The sequence below is a fragment of the Myodes glareolus genome, chromosome 7 (assembly GCF_982192425.1).
Source record: "Myodes glareolus chromosome 7, mMyoGla1.1, whole genome shotgun sequence".
Classification (NCBI taxonomy): Eukaryota; Metazoa; Chordata; class Mammalia; order Rodentia; family Cricetidae; genus Myodes; species Myodes glareolus.
The window spans coordinates 71,735,378-71,752,404 of record NC_142032.1 but is presented as its reverse complement, the minus strand read 5'-3'; the positions used below and the strand labels follow the sequence as shown (position 1 = coordinate 71,752,404).

Here is a 17,027-nt window from a genome sequence, read left to right as displayed (position 1 = left end):
ATGACAATCCCCACATCCCATGTCCTGTCCCTCATACTGGGCTAGGCTTATTCCACACAGCCGCATCCTCCCCTGCAATGCTTCCTGGACTCTGCGTCTGACCTGAGCCTCTGCCTCTTCTACCTCCTCCATCCAGAGGACAAGTCGTAAATAGGACTTGGGTGTAGGGACTGCTAGCTCTCCTCTAGGGTACCATGCCCCGGTTGTTTGCTTTTTGCCAGATGTAGCAACTCATTTAGCCTTGATTTTCCAATAAGAAACATGAGTCACATAGCAGGAGTGAACTGTCTTAGGCCTCACGGCCAAAAGAAAAGCACAGCAGACTGGGATTCCAAACGCATCTGATTTGCCCCTGAGATTCAAACTGTGTCTGATTAGTCCACGGTACCTCTTCACATCCCCCAGATAGAAGAGGGAAAACGGAAACACGGATAAACATTAGAACACCCACACAGCTCTCTCTCTCTCTCTCTCTCTCTCTCTCTCTCTCTCTCTCTCTGTGTGTGTGTGTGTGTGTGTGTGTGTGTGTGTGTGTGTGTGTGTGTGTGAATGGCTAACAGGGTAGATGGAAAAATCCCAGCTGGGTGTGTCTCTAGGGAGAAACTGGGAAATGATCCAACCAACAGAATGCAGATGGACACCTGAGGTTGATCCAGCATCCACCAGCAAAATCCCCTGGCAAAAATTCCCTGTTGACTGTAAATTCGCTTACCTGATTCGTCAGTGAGAGAGACGGGAAGGATCACCACAGTGAAGGCTGTGGCTCTTGCAACACACAGCAGCCTTGTATGTGGCTGGACCACTCACCCAGCCGTTCCAGACCTGTGTCTGTGTTCCAAACCTTCAGGGCACAGACTCGGGGTTCATGGCTTGGATGGAGTAGACGCGCCATCCTTCTGTGTGGACAGTCAGTGGGCAGGTGGGAGCTGGATGCTTGATGATCCAATGTGGCAAGAGAAGGAAAAGTTACTGCTTCATACCACCCTTAGAGACAACATACCACCCAGAGCAGCCATCCTGACTTCCCAGAATGCCCTGGGTCAGGAAATCATTGAGATGATTTCCTAAACTCATTGAGAGATGAGGAAGGGGAGAGATGGGAAAGAGGGAAAGGACCAGATGTTTAAGGCCCAGACTTTGTTTGGTGCGCTGGTTAATGTTACCCTCTTTACTTTCCTACGGCCCTGGTAAGTGTGCAAGCAGGGTCTCCCTATTTCTCAAAGAGGAAATTATAATTCTAAAACAAGGGCCATGTTACCCCATCAAAAGGGAAGCTTCCTAATGCCTTCAGAGATGACCTCAAATACACAGATCTGCTATGAAGTTCACTACCCAGAAGTCCATGGCCCATCCAGGTACCCTACAGACTGAGGCCCAGTGGATAACTGAACACAGCTTAAAGGAACCAAAACAGGAAACATTAGTCCCAGAGTCTGTCCCAGGTCCTCACCCTGGTAGCAATGTCTTGGCATCTGAAGCCCTTCGGGGCCCGTACTTCTGCACATACTCTGGGCTGCCCTGTAACTGCTCTCATCTCATTCCTCTGAGGGCTGAAAGACAACTTAATCTGTGTTTTAGGAGGGAGGCTGTTCACCATCCCCAACAACTGTGTCTCTAAGGACCCTGCAAACAGTGTCTGTATAGAGGTGAACCTGAACATCATACCTCCCGTACCTAACCTGCTCCAGGAAGGCAAGGTCCTTCTGTGAGATCTACCCTTACACAGCTACCCTTAGTGAGCCAGGAAGGGTGCTGCTGTGGCTTCCAAAATCCAACACCCATTGCTCCACACCCTTGGAGAAGCAAGATTTCCTAAGGAGAACTCACCACAGTCCAGGGACTGGATGGGTTTATATACCGTTAACCTCTGAATGATCTGAAAGTCGGGGAGTGTTGTTTTTTCTGCTGTCCAGAGGACTGCCCAGAGAGGTACAGAAAGTTCCTGCTGCCAGTATCCCTCAGGCAGCTTGGATCCTTGTTCTCCTCAGGATAAAGGTCTAAGAGACATAAAGAGAGATCAAAGTGTATAAAGGCATCAGTCACTCAAACTTGGCAATGTCGTGGGATCCCATTCTTTGTGTTCATTGCCCTCTCTCTGAGGGAAGTTAAGCCAGCAAACCTTGGCTTAGGATACACATACAGTGACAGCTTCCAGGAAGAAGGGGCAACCAGCTTAACTTCAGGGGACAAAAGGTGCTGAAAGCCACCCCTTCCTTGCACAGACGCGAAGAAGCTGAATCCATTTCAGCACATCCAATGTGATGTGGCTGATTAAGATACGGCCCACTGGCCAGACCATCTTACTCCCGGCCGGCTCAGCCTGTCCCTCTCTGCCCCTTCTCCCAACAGGTGACTCCCCCTCTCAGGTACCTCCCATTCTCTCTGTCTTTATCTCTCCATCTGTGTGCTATGTGGGGGGAGGGGAGCTAGGTCTCAGCAGCTATGATTTTTTTTTTCAGTCTAAAAGGCTGTTGGCTCTGGACCCAATTAGGAGAAATCAGTTACAGACAATGGCCGTGCCCCTCTGGCACCGCTCCTCCAGACCGGGTTCCCATCCGCCCGTCACCCTCCACAACAACCACTTACAGAATTACCAAGGAGCCAGCAGCAGATCAAGACAGGAGGAAATGGCACCAGACCTTGGAACAAAATGGATTTGAACTTCAAATAGAATTCCAGCCTATTTGTATCTAAACCCACTGTGAAGGAGTGGCTGGAGGCTCTCTTCTGCTCCTGGTGGAGAACAAGGTTGTCCTTGAACTTCTGATCCGCCTGCCTCCACTTCTAGAGTGTGAAATTACAGGTGTAATTATAGGCACTGCCAACCACAGGGCAGCACAGAAAGAAATTCGCTGGGAACTGAGCAGGGGAGGGGGAGAAATGGGACAAACTGGCACAGTTAAGATTTAGGAAACCTGCGTTTTCTATTTTTATGTGTTTTAGGCTGCTTACAGCAGAATAAAGCTGCACTTATTCATGAATTTGATAGTAAAAGGGGGGGGGCTTTTAAAAGATGTCAAACTGTAAGCCCTAGGGCAGTGAACCACCACCAGCCCCAACAGTTCACACTGGCTGTGGACAGCATGCCCCTGATTTGGGTCTGAAGGAAGGGAGGGGATTCCCCCTGTCTTTATGGGGGCTTGAGAGGAGGTGGTGGAGGGACAATGAGGAGACCTGGTGAGCAGGAGGTATTTCTGGGGTCTGGGACTTCTTGCACAATGAATGGGACAACAGCAGGTGATAACCCTGGAACAGTGCCTCCCAGTTGACAGGAAGTCATCTTAGTTCCATACCATACATTCTTCCTGTTCTCAAAAGGAGCCAGACGAAAGTGACCCTAGGGTCTACACTCCCTCGCTGGATGAGGAAACGGAACTGCTATGTTCAGCTTCGGGCTGCTCTTCTGGAAAATGGAAGGAAAAGGCCTCACCAGTATCTTTGCAACACAGTAACAAGGGACAAGTTGGGAGTTGGCAGTTCCCATCAATGTTTTCAAGAGGACACCTTCCAGCAGGTACCCCCCTCCTGGATAGTTCTTTGGGCATCAGAACTGAGGACCAGAGGCCGTTTAGGAAAACAATGCCTACTTGCTTTAGCAATGGGCAGACCAACAAAAAGAAAGGAAATTGAAGCCAATACCAGGGCTTTCTGAAGTCTGTTCCAAGGCACCTGACTCAGCAGTAATGAATGCATTGTGAAGAGAGACAGCTTATTCCCACCCCCAGCCTTGAGAAGAAACCAGAGCACACTGAAGGTTTCATTGGATGTTGGTCTGTAGGGATAGCTTGGATGGGCAACCTTGTCGGGGTTGTGGAGCAACAAAAGGCCCTCAATGGGAGAGTAGCCTGCATACAGTAAGTACCAGTGGACCTTCCATGACAGGCCCCAGCAGGATCAGAACTGGGGACTCTAGGGAGTCTAGCATTCAGCCCACAGTGCAGCAGTATGAACGACCCTGACAGCAGTGATTGTGCGCACCCTGTGTGCGTGCTGTGGCCTGCTACATGCTCCTTTACTGTGTGTACACTGTGTGTATCCTGTGTGCCTGCTACCTGCTCCTTTATGAGGTGACTATAACCTCTTCTAAACTGAAGTTCAGTGATATTGAGGAACTTGTCCCAGATCAAACACTCAGGATATGGCAGGGGCTGCGGCATGAATCAAGATTCTATTTTTTCGTAAGATTTATTTTCCTTTTATTTCTAAGTATATGTGCATGTCTGTGGCGGGTATGGGTATATGCAAGTGTAGTTGCCCACTGAGTCCATGGGCATTGGATCCCCTGAAGCAGGAGTTACAGGAGGTTGTGCATTGACCAACTGCTAGGAATTTAACTCAAGCCCTCTGCAAGGGCGGCAAGCACTCTAAGCCCTTGAGCCATCTCCCAAGGCCAGTGAATCCAGATTCTTAACCATTCTCTTTTAGAGCCTTCCTAGGGAAACAAGAGGACTCCCGAGCTGGCTGGAAGGCAGTTGCTGAATCATCCCCTCCCACCAGCCCCACTGCAAGCAATATTAGCTTTACAGGAAGGGTCCAGCTGGGCCTGACTGGGGGCGTCTTGGCCAGTCTAGGACTGCAGAGGTGTCCCCAAATCAGCCAGTCCTTATCCCACTGCCAACAGCCTCTCTGGCACATAGTAGGTTTTCAGCAATTGGTCCTGGGTGAACACATGGTCACGTGATTATTTCTAACATACAGCTCATGGCATCCAGCTTTCCCCTTCCAGCCATATTGAAAGACAAAATGAGACTCCCCAAATATTTGCATGAGTGTAATCCATCTTGAAACTGATATGTGTTTCCCCAAATTACCTACTGTGTCTGGTTTCAAAGGTGTCATATTCTTAAAGTCTTTAGCTTCAAGACAGAACATGTCAGATTCTGACAGTGAAAATGAAAAGTATCCCTGGGTGCTTGAAAAGATAGTAGCTGAGCTGGCCAGCTTACCCTCCCTAGAATGAGGCCTCAGGTAGAGTCATGCCCCTCCTGTGGGCTGGGAGAGCTGCTGCACAGTGCCAGCCACTGGGCCTGTCATTCTTTTCATGAACCTGCGAATGTACTTATGATCTATTGATGTTCATGACTATTGATGTTCTGATACCCAGGGTATGAGTCTACTTACTCAAGCCCCAATCATGGCCTGGAGAAATGGCTTAGTAGGTAAAGTGCTTGCCGTGCAAGCAAGAGGCTCTGAGTCCAATCCCTGGAACCAAGATTAAAAAGAAAGGGCATGGTGGCATACACTTGTAATCTCCGAGGGACAGGCAGAAACAGGTCTTAACATCTAACTAACATAACATAATCAGGACGGTAAGAGACCTTGTCCCAAAAGCAAAGTAGACAGCGCCTGAGGAATGACACCTGAGGTTGATTTCTGGCCTCCAGATGCATAGACATATAGATGACCCTACACACGCGTGTGTGTGCATGCATACACACACACACACCTGCACATGGAGCAGGGTGGGGGACAGAGGCAGACAGCCTACCACTACATCTCCTGTCCCTGGAGATGGGCTCATGGGTGAGTTTTGCATCCAAAATCAAAAGGGCATGTGTCAACAGGGCCCTACAGCCAGCCCCTCTAGACAACATTGAGTCCAGCTGCAGGGATGACAGGAGTTGGGGACAGAAAGGTGATTGTGAAATATAGGTCCTCAAGTGAGTAGACGCCCCAGGATTTGGGGTCTGAGAGAAGCTTAGATGGGGTGGGGTGTGAACATTAGGCCAGAAGCAGGGACATAGCTAGATGCCTAGCTGCCACCTCTCTGGGGTGACCATCAATTTGACTTGGTTACAAATTGAGCCCTAGCCTATATATCTTCACTAGGGCAGTACCCTCTGTCCATCCCAGGCCTGGCATGGAGAGAATAGGAAGAGAAAGATGTGAGTAGACTTAGCATTGGTCTGGGAGGAAGCCTTGAAAGCAAAGCCTGAAGACCCATGTCTTCATTGGCTTAGAGGTGGTCTCTATAGGGACATACACCCAAGAGCAAGATGGGCTTGGCCCACGTTCTGACTACACTGCCATCTGTAGGAGATTGGGGAAGGACTCGGCCTCTGAGAGTCTCGGCTTTCTTGGCTCTTAAGGTGGCTTACAGCTGTGTTCAATGCTGCAGAGCATAGTGACATTGAGCAAATGGCCATAGTGGCCAGAAGGCCCTGCTGTGTATGCATGGTGCAGCTGTTGGTATAAGAGCCAACACCCTCTTACCTTCTGCCATACCTGCCAACGTTCCTGTTATAGAAACTTCAATACCTATCTGGTTCAGTGTCCCAAAATGTTTGGGAGGAGACGACTATACAGCATGGGAATAACTTAGGACACATTCCTCCGCCCCGTCTTCCCCAGGAACACTTTGCCTGAGAGTCTAGAATGAGTCACATATAGGAACAATGGGTGCACTGAAGACAAGCAAGGGCCCAGTGGGGTAGCTGTAGTGAGGAGGGCATTAAGTGGCCTTCTACGTCTTAGAGATTTGTTTCTAAAAGTGGTAATTCCTCCTCTAAGACAGAACCTAAGGTACAGATAGAACCGTCTTTCCTCAAGAATTAATAACGTTCCCTAAGAGAAACAGCCCCATCTCCGGCATCCCACAGGGTCAACTGGGCCCATTCTCTCCTTTACCCTCTGGGAGGCCTCCTAGCTGGTCCTGAGGAATTCATTCTTCATTGGTGCCCTCTGGTGGCCGGGTGCCTGCCGTGAGTGAGGAGCTTTCTAGTGTTCAGCATTTGCTTCTACTCCAGGGAAGTAGGGGAAGCAGGACACCCTCTTTTTTTTTTTTTCAGACAAGGAAATTAAGGAATTGAGAAGTGAAATGGATCTCCCATACAGACTTTGCTTGGTTGTGTTTTACTCAAACAAGTTGCTGATAGATGATACAGAGGAGAGAGGCCAAACTGGGACCTGAAGGGCCAAGTGCATGTCTACCTGTGGAGCACCCAATGGGACAGAGTCTGTCTGTCTGAGCCTCCCTCAGGGGCAGGAGTCAAAGATGTGTTGGTCTTGAAAATGGTACCTACTATCCTGGCAGTGAGAGGGTCCAGGGTTAAGAGTAGAAAGCGCTAAGGGAAGAGCACCCACCTCGGGGTGCCAAAGCCATCAGGAAGGAACTCAGGGTACCCAGGTATACCTGCACACCAGACACACAGGGAAGAGCTTCCTAGACTCTGTCTCAAACATTTAGGGGTATGTGTAGACCACAAGCATTGTAGTCTATCCAAATCGCAAATCTTACCAGCTGGCTTCTGCTTTACCTCACAGCCTCCCTCCCACCGTGCTGTTACAAGCTTAGAGTAAACTTGGTGCCTAAGTGTATTCTTCTTCTCACCCAAGAGCCAAGTGGGAATGCAGAAATATTTCAAAGGGGCGACTCCTGGTACCACAAAATAGGAGAATGAGGTTCAGATTGGAGCCCTGGTGGATGGCTCTGCCCGGTCTCTGGCATGTGACCCTGGCAGAATACCTCTTCTACACCCACCACAGCTTCTCTCGGATCTTTGGCATGATCAGCTCTACAGGACAGACAGAAGCATTGCCAGTGTTGCCATGCGGTACATACCAATACCAACTGAATAGTAATAAGAGAGAGGTTCAATTATCTTTGTGATCCAAGGCTGGTCAATATTCTTTCTAGGTCTGGTGCTCTAGTGGAGGGAGAGAGAAAAGAGAGATAGAGAGAGAGAGAGAGAGAGAGAGAGAGAGAGAGAGAGAGAGAGAGAGAGAAGCAGTAGCAAATTTGGTTTAGACACCTAATCCCATTTAAAATTACTTTGACAATGAACCTCTCCCTGAAGTACATTTCAGTGACTGTGACATCATGGGATGAGCAGCCACCTCCATCTGGCCAGGTTAGCACAAGTATATATATGCCCAGTGGAGGTGCCCAGAGGCCCAGACCCACACAGGTAGCAGCTCCTCCTCAGGCTCACAGAAGACCTGCCATCAGCTCACGAGCCAGCCTCGGTCAGCCTCTTTGCTAGTTGGGTGGCAGTTCTATATCAGTCTGAGCACCTATGGGGGTGCAGATCCTTAGAATGGCCCTCAATGCTGCATTTCTGACTCGAAATGGAGCATCATGTTGGGTCATGATAAGGGAAAAGGAAGCATAGTGAGGATGGAATCTAGAGCAAGCCTGCCTCTGCTTGGAGAGTCTGCTCAGGAAGCTTCCCAGATCCTGGAGTTGCTGGCGTTTGAAGTATGGCTATGCCCAAAGTTCTGAGACTAAGCCATCAGATTTAGAGCCTAGATTGACCACTTACCAACAGGGAGTCCTCAGCAAGTTTCTGAGCCCTTAGGGGGCCCCATGCCTCATTTGAATATTAAGGATGAAGGCAGCTAAACCTCACTTGAGTTGTAGAAATGATTGAGCTGGGACTTGTCAACAGGATGGTCTCATGTCATCTCCCATCCAGGATCCCAGGCTGATCAGTACAGCAGGAAATATTTCCTTCACAGGCGCAGCGACTCACATATATATATATATATATATGTATGTATGTATATACATATATATATACACACACACACTCCCATACATGTGTAATAACACTCATGGTCTCACTGACATACACAGATACTTAGCCTTGCTGACATTCAAACTCATATCCCCTTGGATTCACAAACACATGTCACATGCACAGTAAAATGCATGGACACAGAAGACTCACTGATATTCAGACTCATTGAATGTACATGACACATCTAACACAAATACATTGATACCCACAGTCTCAGGAACATAGAGTTGTACACACATACACACACACACACACACACACACACACACCACTGAGGTACGGACACCTCACTTCCACACATAGAGACTTCCATACCCGACGGCCTAAGAGGGGGTTTTGTCATGAGTGATTGGATGTTACCACTGAGTCAAGGTCAGGGTTTACAAATGTGGACACTTCCCACATCCCTGAACCCACTCCATCTCAGTCAGCATCTCAAGCTGAGCCCAGGATCTGAGAAGTACTTAGCCTTACACACTTATAACACTAGCAACACTGGGGACACCATGGCTTGGGTTCATGACCTTCTCAAAATGTCCCGGTGTCAAAGGGCTGTGAAGGAACCACCCTGTGTCCTGAAACAGAACACAGCCCAGGCCTCGCTCATTTCTCCGAGTCACTCTCCATCTGGAAGAACTTTGAAGTTAGCATTTAAATGTCAGCTGTCAGAAGCCCATCAGCCCTTCAGCTGTGGGCCTCAAGCCCTAGGAACCAGGGGGGATCAATGGCAGAGCCAGAGGCTGCCCTTGGCTCCTCAGGGGTTCCTCCCTGCCCAGACATGCCCTCCCTAGACTTCACCCTATAAGGTGGTCCTGGGCCACAGCACAGCAGATAGCTCCAAATAACCTCTGTAGTCTGGACCTTCACAGTTCCCTAAAGTCAGGCCTGTAGCCCCTAGGGCTCCCAGCCAGAGGAACTGAACCCTGGCATATGGAGGCTAGTGTAGGGAGGGGGTCTAATCATTCAGAAGCACCATAAGATAAGAGGAACACAAGGTTTCATGTGTAGTATCAGAAGGTCTAGGTGTTTGTGGCAAGGCAGGCAGGCCTGAGACCCAGGGTCCAGAAGGGCTAAGCAGAATCAGGCTGAGGACCCCACTCAGCAGAAACTGTCGCAGACTATAAATGGCGGCTCCACTCAGGGCTCTCTGAGGAGCAGCCAGCAGGGTACCTACCTGACTTAGCTGCCACTATCCAGCTCCTCTTCCCCTGCCATCCAGCCAGCATCCACTGAGAATCTCATCACATGGGGACATCTCCCATTTCCCCTTATTCCCCATCCTGTGTCTAAGAGGCCATCAAGTGCCCTGGACCACTGGAGCCCAGGAACTTTCCCCATATACATTCACTTCCCACCAGAAGATCCTGGGTTGAACCAGATGCTCTGTGAGTTATCGGTCATATCTTGCAGGCCAGGAATGCAGGCAAGACAAAGCTGGACAGCTTGTCGCTACCCCCACAGTGTAGGGGCCCCTGCTGGTGGGATCCCAAAACCGGCATCAGGAGTCATCTAATCGACTTCTGTCGGTGAGGACCTCAGTGGACCATTGGCGTGGATATGAGGTCTCCCTGCAGCCTGCTTCCTCTAGCACGCAGTCATGTGAGTACAGGCAGCTTTCTTTAGAATGGACTCTCTGGGCTTCCAAAGGGCATGTCCTGAACAAGCCAGGGCCTAGCCTCTGAGGGTTATTGTTTCTGCTATGTTCTGTCCTGAGAGAGTTCGCCCAATCCAAGGGGAGCAGACATCAACACCAACTCGGTAGGAAGTGTCAAAGAATATGCGGACATATTTCTGAGAGATCCTTCACTCAGCAAACCTCCAGAGGGGCTATGCATTCCTGGCCCACCTGACTCCTCCACTCAGCTGCTTGCCTCCTCAAAGACTTGATCCTAGCCCAAAGGCCGAGAAAACAAACCCATGACTGGCTGTCTGCCTCCAGTCCTGCCCTTCCAAGCATCCATCACCAGTAGAGAAGTTCACAACAGCAGCAAAGCCAGTTGCTCTGGGACTCACAACAATCTACCATAAAGCAGAAAGTAGGGTTTAACTACCTGAGGGGTAGCATTGGTTACTGTGCCTGCAGCGCCCTCTGCCTCTGCCCCAGCCACATTGCATTCTAAATCCTCCACGCTCCTGCTCTGCTATCTTTGTGTCTCCTAGTTTTTCAACCTGAAGTACCTTCTTCTTCTTCTTCTTCTTCTTCTTCTTCTTCTTCTTCTTCTTCTTCTTCTTCTTCTTCTTCTTCTTCTTCTTCTTCTTCTTTTCTTCTTTTCTTCTTCTTTTCTTCTTCTTCTTCTTCCTCTTCTTCTTCCTCTTCTTTTCTTCTTCTTTTCTTCTTCTTCTTTTCTTCTTCTTCCTCTTCTTCTTCATCATCGTCGTCCTCCTCCTCTTCCTCCTTCTTCCTTCTCTTTCTCCTCCTCCTCCTCTTCTTCTTCTCCACCTCCTGAAAGGACCATAGAAAACTCAACTCATATTCACTCTTCAAAACCCCACTGCAATATCACAGCCTCTGTGATGCCAGCCTCAGTGCGTGTATGAGCATAATTCAGGTGTAGGCTAAGGGTTCTTAATCTTGGCTGCATGCGGGGCTCAAGGAAGGCACTGGTCACTGTCCTAACTAATTCCATCTTGGCTCTGGTTGACTCTGTGTTTGCTTCTTTCGCCTTTCCTCTCGATTCGCCTTGGTTTCCAGGGACAGAAGGACTCACTGATAAACACATCTGCAAGGTGGATCTGAGATGACCTCAAGCAATGGTGATCCTAGGGGCAGTTGTCAAAGCAGGCATTATCTCCTGAGAAGCAAAGAACCCCACCCCCACCCCCAAGAAGTGACAATCAGAAGACTTCTCCAGACCACACAAGATATACAGGAGGTGATGATCAATCAGATCCCACCAGCCAGCACCACCTAATCATACAGACCTCTCACCCAGCTCTAAAGGTCATGTCGGGGGGCAGTTGGCCCCTTTAATATTCTTCCCCATGTGGCCATGTTGATTAAATCTCTCTTCTTGTCACCATCATGAGCTCTGCAATTGGTGTACTGGGACAGGCAGCAGAGTCCAGCCTGTTAGAGCTGCAGAGGGCAGGAGTTTTGCTCTAAAAAAATTGGTTAGAAAGAAGGTTTTTTAATTTTCTAAATTTTTATACATATGTATGATTGTTTGCCTGCACACACACACACACACACACACACACACACACACACACACACATATATATATATATATATATATATATATATATATATATATATGCCCACAGAGGCCAGAAGATGGCATTGGACCTCCTGGAACTGGAGTTATGGGTGGTTGTGAGCTGCCATGTAGGTGCTGAGAACCAAACCCAGGTCCCCTACAAAAGCAATAAGCTCTCTTACTGAGCCTTCTCTCCAGTCTTCTCTCAGTCAGCAGGATGTAACACATACTGGTAAGTGCCAATCTGTGGCATTCTGATTTGTGACATAGGGACTGCCTCAGACTTGGCGACCCTCAGAACTCCCTTGGAAGAGCCTATGCAGCTGAGGCTGAGAGGCACTGACATAGGCCAGTGGCTCACAGTGTCACATATAGCAACCACCTAAGGCATTTCCAAGGTATGCACACCTTTCCCCAGGATCCCCAACTCAAGTCTGACAGATCAGAAGCTATACGGGTGAGGCCCAGCTCACAGCCTGGATGCCTTCTAAACCTCACCAGATGTCCCAGCATGCTGCCATGGCAGGGGAAACCGGAGTGAATCCCAGCTCCCACACAAAAGCGTGCCATTTGGGCATAACTCAGACCTCCATCTACTCTTCACAGTGTAAATGACCTTTATCTCAGTGTGAACCAGGTCACAAGTCCTTGCATTTCCTGAGAATGTCGCAAGAGAGTCTCTTGCTTCTAAAGCTATTAAATAAATGCAAAAGATGAGTAATTTAAAGATTGATTCCATGCATATAATAGATGCTCAGTAAGTACTCATGGAATGAATTAAGTGATTGACCCATAGACCTCTAATTCCACATGACACAAAATACTTCCATCACTAGGGAGCATGCTTCCTTGAAGGCAGGTTGGGGGCCCAGCCTTGAAGGCAGGTTGGGGGCCCAGCCCGAAGCAAAGACAAATCAATGGATCTATGAACAACCTGCAAAGTCCCTCCTGACTATCTCTTCAGTCTCTAGATATGCAATGGGTTTCCAAGAAAAGAGAAAAAAAGCTCACACATCACTTCTGCTAGAAGGAAGATGATGTTACAATTTTATTGTGTAATTCATTAATCAGCTCCCCTAAGTAGTCATGCATTTTGGAGGCTTTTTCATTCACCGGGACCCAGAGGTCCCTAGCTGCATATTTACTGGAACTTCAGGCCCTGTCCAGTGCCACTGCAATACCCAGACTCAGTTTCCCCAAGGATTACTAGAAGGATGTGGCCTCTGCTCTGAGACCAGAAAGAAAGAACCATAGTTCTTGCTCCTCTGACACGGCCACCCGAACCTTGCCTTGCTCCAGCTATGATTGCAACTGATCTGGAGCTCCGATTGCAAGAGACATCCTGCCTCATCCCCCACCCCCACCCCCGTTCCTGCAGCTGAAGCCCAGGGAAAGGAACCCCACGATGGGAGACTGGGGGTGCTGAAGTCAGAAAGGGCAGGACTTTGGACCCAGCGCACCTCTTCTTAGCTGTGTAACGAGGACCAATCAAGCTTGTGAGCCCCAGCTCAGATGACATGAACAGCAGTGGCTGCCCCCAAAGGCCACTGTTTTGTAAGAATGAAATGCTGGCTATGGAGTCTAATGCCAGACCTCGCTTAGAGAAAAGGTTTAGAATTTGACAGGCAATAATGCAGGCCAAGCCCTTGGGCCCAGGTCTGTCTTGCTGCCCGTGCCGCTCAGAAGAAGTGGCTTAGCTACTTTTCTCATTGCTCTGACAAAATGACTGACAGAAGCTGCTTGAGGAGGGAAGGGTTTGTTTCCCACGTGTAACTCAAGGATACAGCCCGCCGTGGTGAGAATATGGGAGCAGGAGCAGGCAGCAGCCGGTCACTGTGCATCTGTAGTCAGACAACAGCGACGGGAACTGGTGCCCAGCTGGCTTTATCCTTCTTTAATTCAGTCCCGGACCCCAGTTCACAGAACGGAGATGCTCACATTCAGGGCGAATCTTCACACCTCAATTAACTCAATCTAGAAACTCGCTCACAGACCAATCTAGAAATTTGTTTCCATGGTGACGTGAAATCCCATCAAACTGACAATCAAGATGAAACGGCAGAGGGAGTTGCTTGTCATGCCAGGCCCCAGGTTTTTGCATCTGGAAAGTAACGGCAGCTAAAGGCCTCATCCGAAGATCATGGTCATTTGACTGTCCCTAGCGGGATCAAGCGTGGTAACTGGCTTACACCACGCGGTCAGTATGGCTGTCTCCATCCTCCCCCACCACATACAGGATCCCAGCTGGTAACAAGTACTTATTACGGCAGCCAGGAGCAATGTTCCCTCTGGCAAGGCACCATGCCTGGGTGCTTACAGAGATTTAGAAACAGCCCTCTCCGCACAGACACAGGCCCCACAGAGCTCTGTACCAACTGTTTTCCTAGGCAATGGAAAAACATGTGGTCCGGAGGAAGCCAGGTGTGAGAACAAGTGCATGGCAGCTCTGGATCTGCCAAGGCAGAGGTGCACAGGCCTTCTTGTGTTTTGCCTCCACTGGGGCTGGAAGGAAAGACAGATTCAAATTCCCAATTAGCATGTGAGGTGACCTTTCTCCACTAACAACCCGAACCATCTCAACACCCAAACACATTGCTCCCCAAGAAGGGATGCTGTCCAACACAAATTTGTTTTCCAGAAGCATCACAACCACCATTTTCCTCTCCCTCTCCCTTCCCAGGCACAAAGTCACCTGTGGGTCCAAGGTCAGTCAGACCAGGATAGTTCCAGATGAAGCTGGAGATAAGACCCTTTCCACATTGTCACACGGAGGTCCTGGTGCAGACAAGCCAGAAGAGGGGACAGTCCTTCAACAGAGAGATCTCCTGTGTGTCGCCACCTGCTCCTATGCCCTTGGAAACAGGTCTTTAAACACAGGCCAGAGGGCAGGCACCTTGTCCCAGCCAGCCAATGTAGTCAGTGTGAGCCTTCATCCTCAGTTAGGACCCTGAGCAAAGCAGACATCCAGCGACTCGGGAACTTACTAGGCAGCCAACTGAGAGACTGATGAGCTGGTTCATGGGTAAAGTGTTTCCTGTGAAAGCAATGAGTGCCTGAGTTCAGATCCCCAGAACTCATGTAAATACCAGGTATAGCCACACAGGCTTGTAATGCCAGAGCTAGCGAATGGAGAGATGGGAGAATTCCGAGGGTCAGCGAGCCAGCTCATTTCGCTGAATCCTTGAGCTCCAGGTTCACTAAGAGACCCTGTCTAATAGCAACAACAACAAAAAGGTAGAGATCAATAAGAGAAGACAGCTGAAGTCAACTTCTGTGGTGGTTTGGAAAAAAAAGGCCCCCAAAGGGAGTGACACTACTAAGAGGTGTAGCCTTGTTGGAGGAAGTATGTCACTGTGGGGGTGGGCTTTGAGGTCTCCTACGTTCAAGCTATGCCCAGTGTCACAGTTTACTTCCTGTTGCCTACAGATCATGATGTAGACCTCTTAGCTCCTTCTCCAGCACCATGTCTGCCTTCCAACAACTCTTATACAGGAAAATGTTTAATTGAGTGGCTTTATAAGAGTTGTTGGAAGACTGGAGAGATGGCTCAGAGGCTAAGAGCACTGGCTGTTCTTCCACAGGTCCTGAGTTCAATTCCCAGCAACCACATGGTGGCTCACAACCATCTATAATGAGATCTGGTACCTTCTTCTGGTGTTCAGGCATACATAATAAATAAATAAATCTTTACAAAATGAATTGTCATGATCTTAGTGTCTCCTCACATCAATAGAAATAGTAATTAAGACAACTTTTGACCTATACACACACAGGTCAGTGGGGAGTCAACTCAGTCTTAACCAAGTTTATAGGCATTCAGGGAAGAAAGTTTGATAGTTCATGTCTGGAGACTGGAGATGAGGGTTCCACCTGGTTGAGCCAGGACCATTGTCCAAGCTCTCTGTGTCTACTGTGTAGGATAAAAGGATCTGGAGCCATTTCCCCACCTCACTGGGTATCTGGGTACAAAGGTGCCATGAAACAAAATGTTGTTATGCTTTGCAAACCCCAGCATTCTGGGCAGGAATGAACCACCACTAACAGCTCTTCCTTTGGGCCATTGGAAAGAAATGAATTTGAACTTACTAGGCTCTTCTGAGCATGCCCAGTCTCTGCGGGACCTTCTGTTTCATCTCCCAAGTCTATGCATACTTGATGCTTAATTCACAACATTGGCTTGTTTCTAATTAGTTGGCATATCAATGCATCTGGATGCTCCAAAGAGCTGGCCTGATCCTATGGCTCTGTGACCCTCTCCCTACCCACCCCCAACCCCAACATGATTTCTCATTGCAGAGTAATGTGGAGCTTCTAACAGCTTCTCTCGTGAGGATGAAAGGCTGCCTGTGTCATAATCAGGGATCTTGCCTCATCTTCATGGGGTTAAGGTGTAGGTTTGGGCTGGGCAGTGGGGTGCATGTCTTTAATCCCAGCACTCAAGACACAGAGGCAGGTGGATCTTTGTGAATTCAAGGCCAGCCTGGTCTACAGAGCGAGTTCCAGGAGTTCCAGGACAGACTCCAAAGCTACACAGAGAAACCCTGTCTTGAAAAACAAAAACAAAAAAAACAAAAAAAAAAACAAAAAAAAAATGGGTTATCTAGAAGTAGAGCCTGAGACATGAATGTGGTGCCAGGGATCAACTGACGGATGGAGAGGTGAGGTCAGGGAGCAGGAGGAAGAAGGGAAGGGTATGGAAAGAAAAATAATATAACTAACATAGCAAGCCTTCCTGGTGTGGGTGGTGGGGTCCAGGTACGACAGAAGGAGCACAGATGCCTCACTCCAGCCTGAGTCAGAGATTGGTCACTGGCCCACCTGGCCCCTCATCTGTGACTGAGGATTAAGGGAAGCATGAACCTTCCAGCTTGTGCCAGCCAGGGACAGCCACCTGGGGCAGCAGGTTGCCAGGGGCCCTGAACATACAAGGAAAACCCCAAGCGACAAGGTCTTCACAGATAGCCACTTGCACTTACATACCTGAGGAGGGATGCTGCCGCTGGTCAGCATCACAGATGAATGGAAGCTGCCATGGTAGACCCAACCCCAGGGAGGTGAATGTTGGCTCCCACCACCTGCTATACCCTTTGTAGTTAAGAGCATGGACCTTTCTGGAGGGCAGAGTTTTCAACCGCACTGCTTACACTTGGAGCTCACGTGGGGATGTGCTTCAGCTGCATGTGACTGACAGAGTCTAACACCCTGCATCTCTGTCTGTCATGACTTCCTCATAAGGACAGAAAGAAAACGTGAGGGGAAGAGGAGAGTTAGTGAGAGTGAATGAATGCCCCAGATGCCCAGATTGTCCTGA

The 17,027-nt window shown here is 49.0% G+C and overlaps 1 long non-coding RNA gene across 1 annotated transcript; it reads right to left on the bottom strand.

Moving 5' to 3' along the window:
• Nucleotides 1–13,332: 13,332 nt before the first annotated feature.
• On the bottom strand, nt 13,333–14,731 carry LOC146893491 (uncharacterized). The gene is made up of 2 exons (XR_015002940.2): nt 14,409–14,731; nt 13,333–14,218 (listed from the first exon to the last, which is right to left on the bottom strand). It is a non-coding gene; the product is annotated as an uncharacterized LOC146893491 (long non-coding RNA).
• Between the last annotated feature and the right edge of the window lie 2,296 nt (nt 14,732–17,027).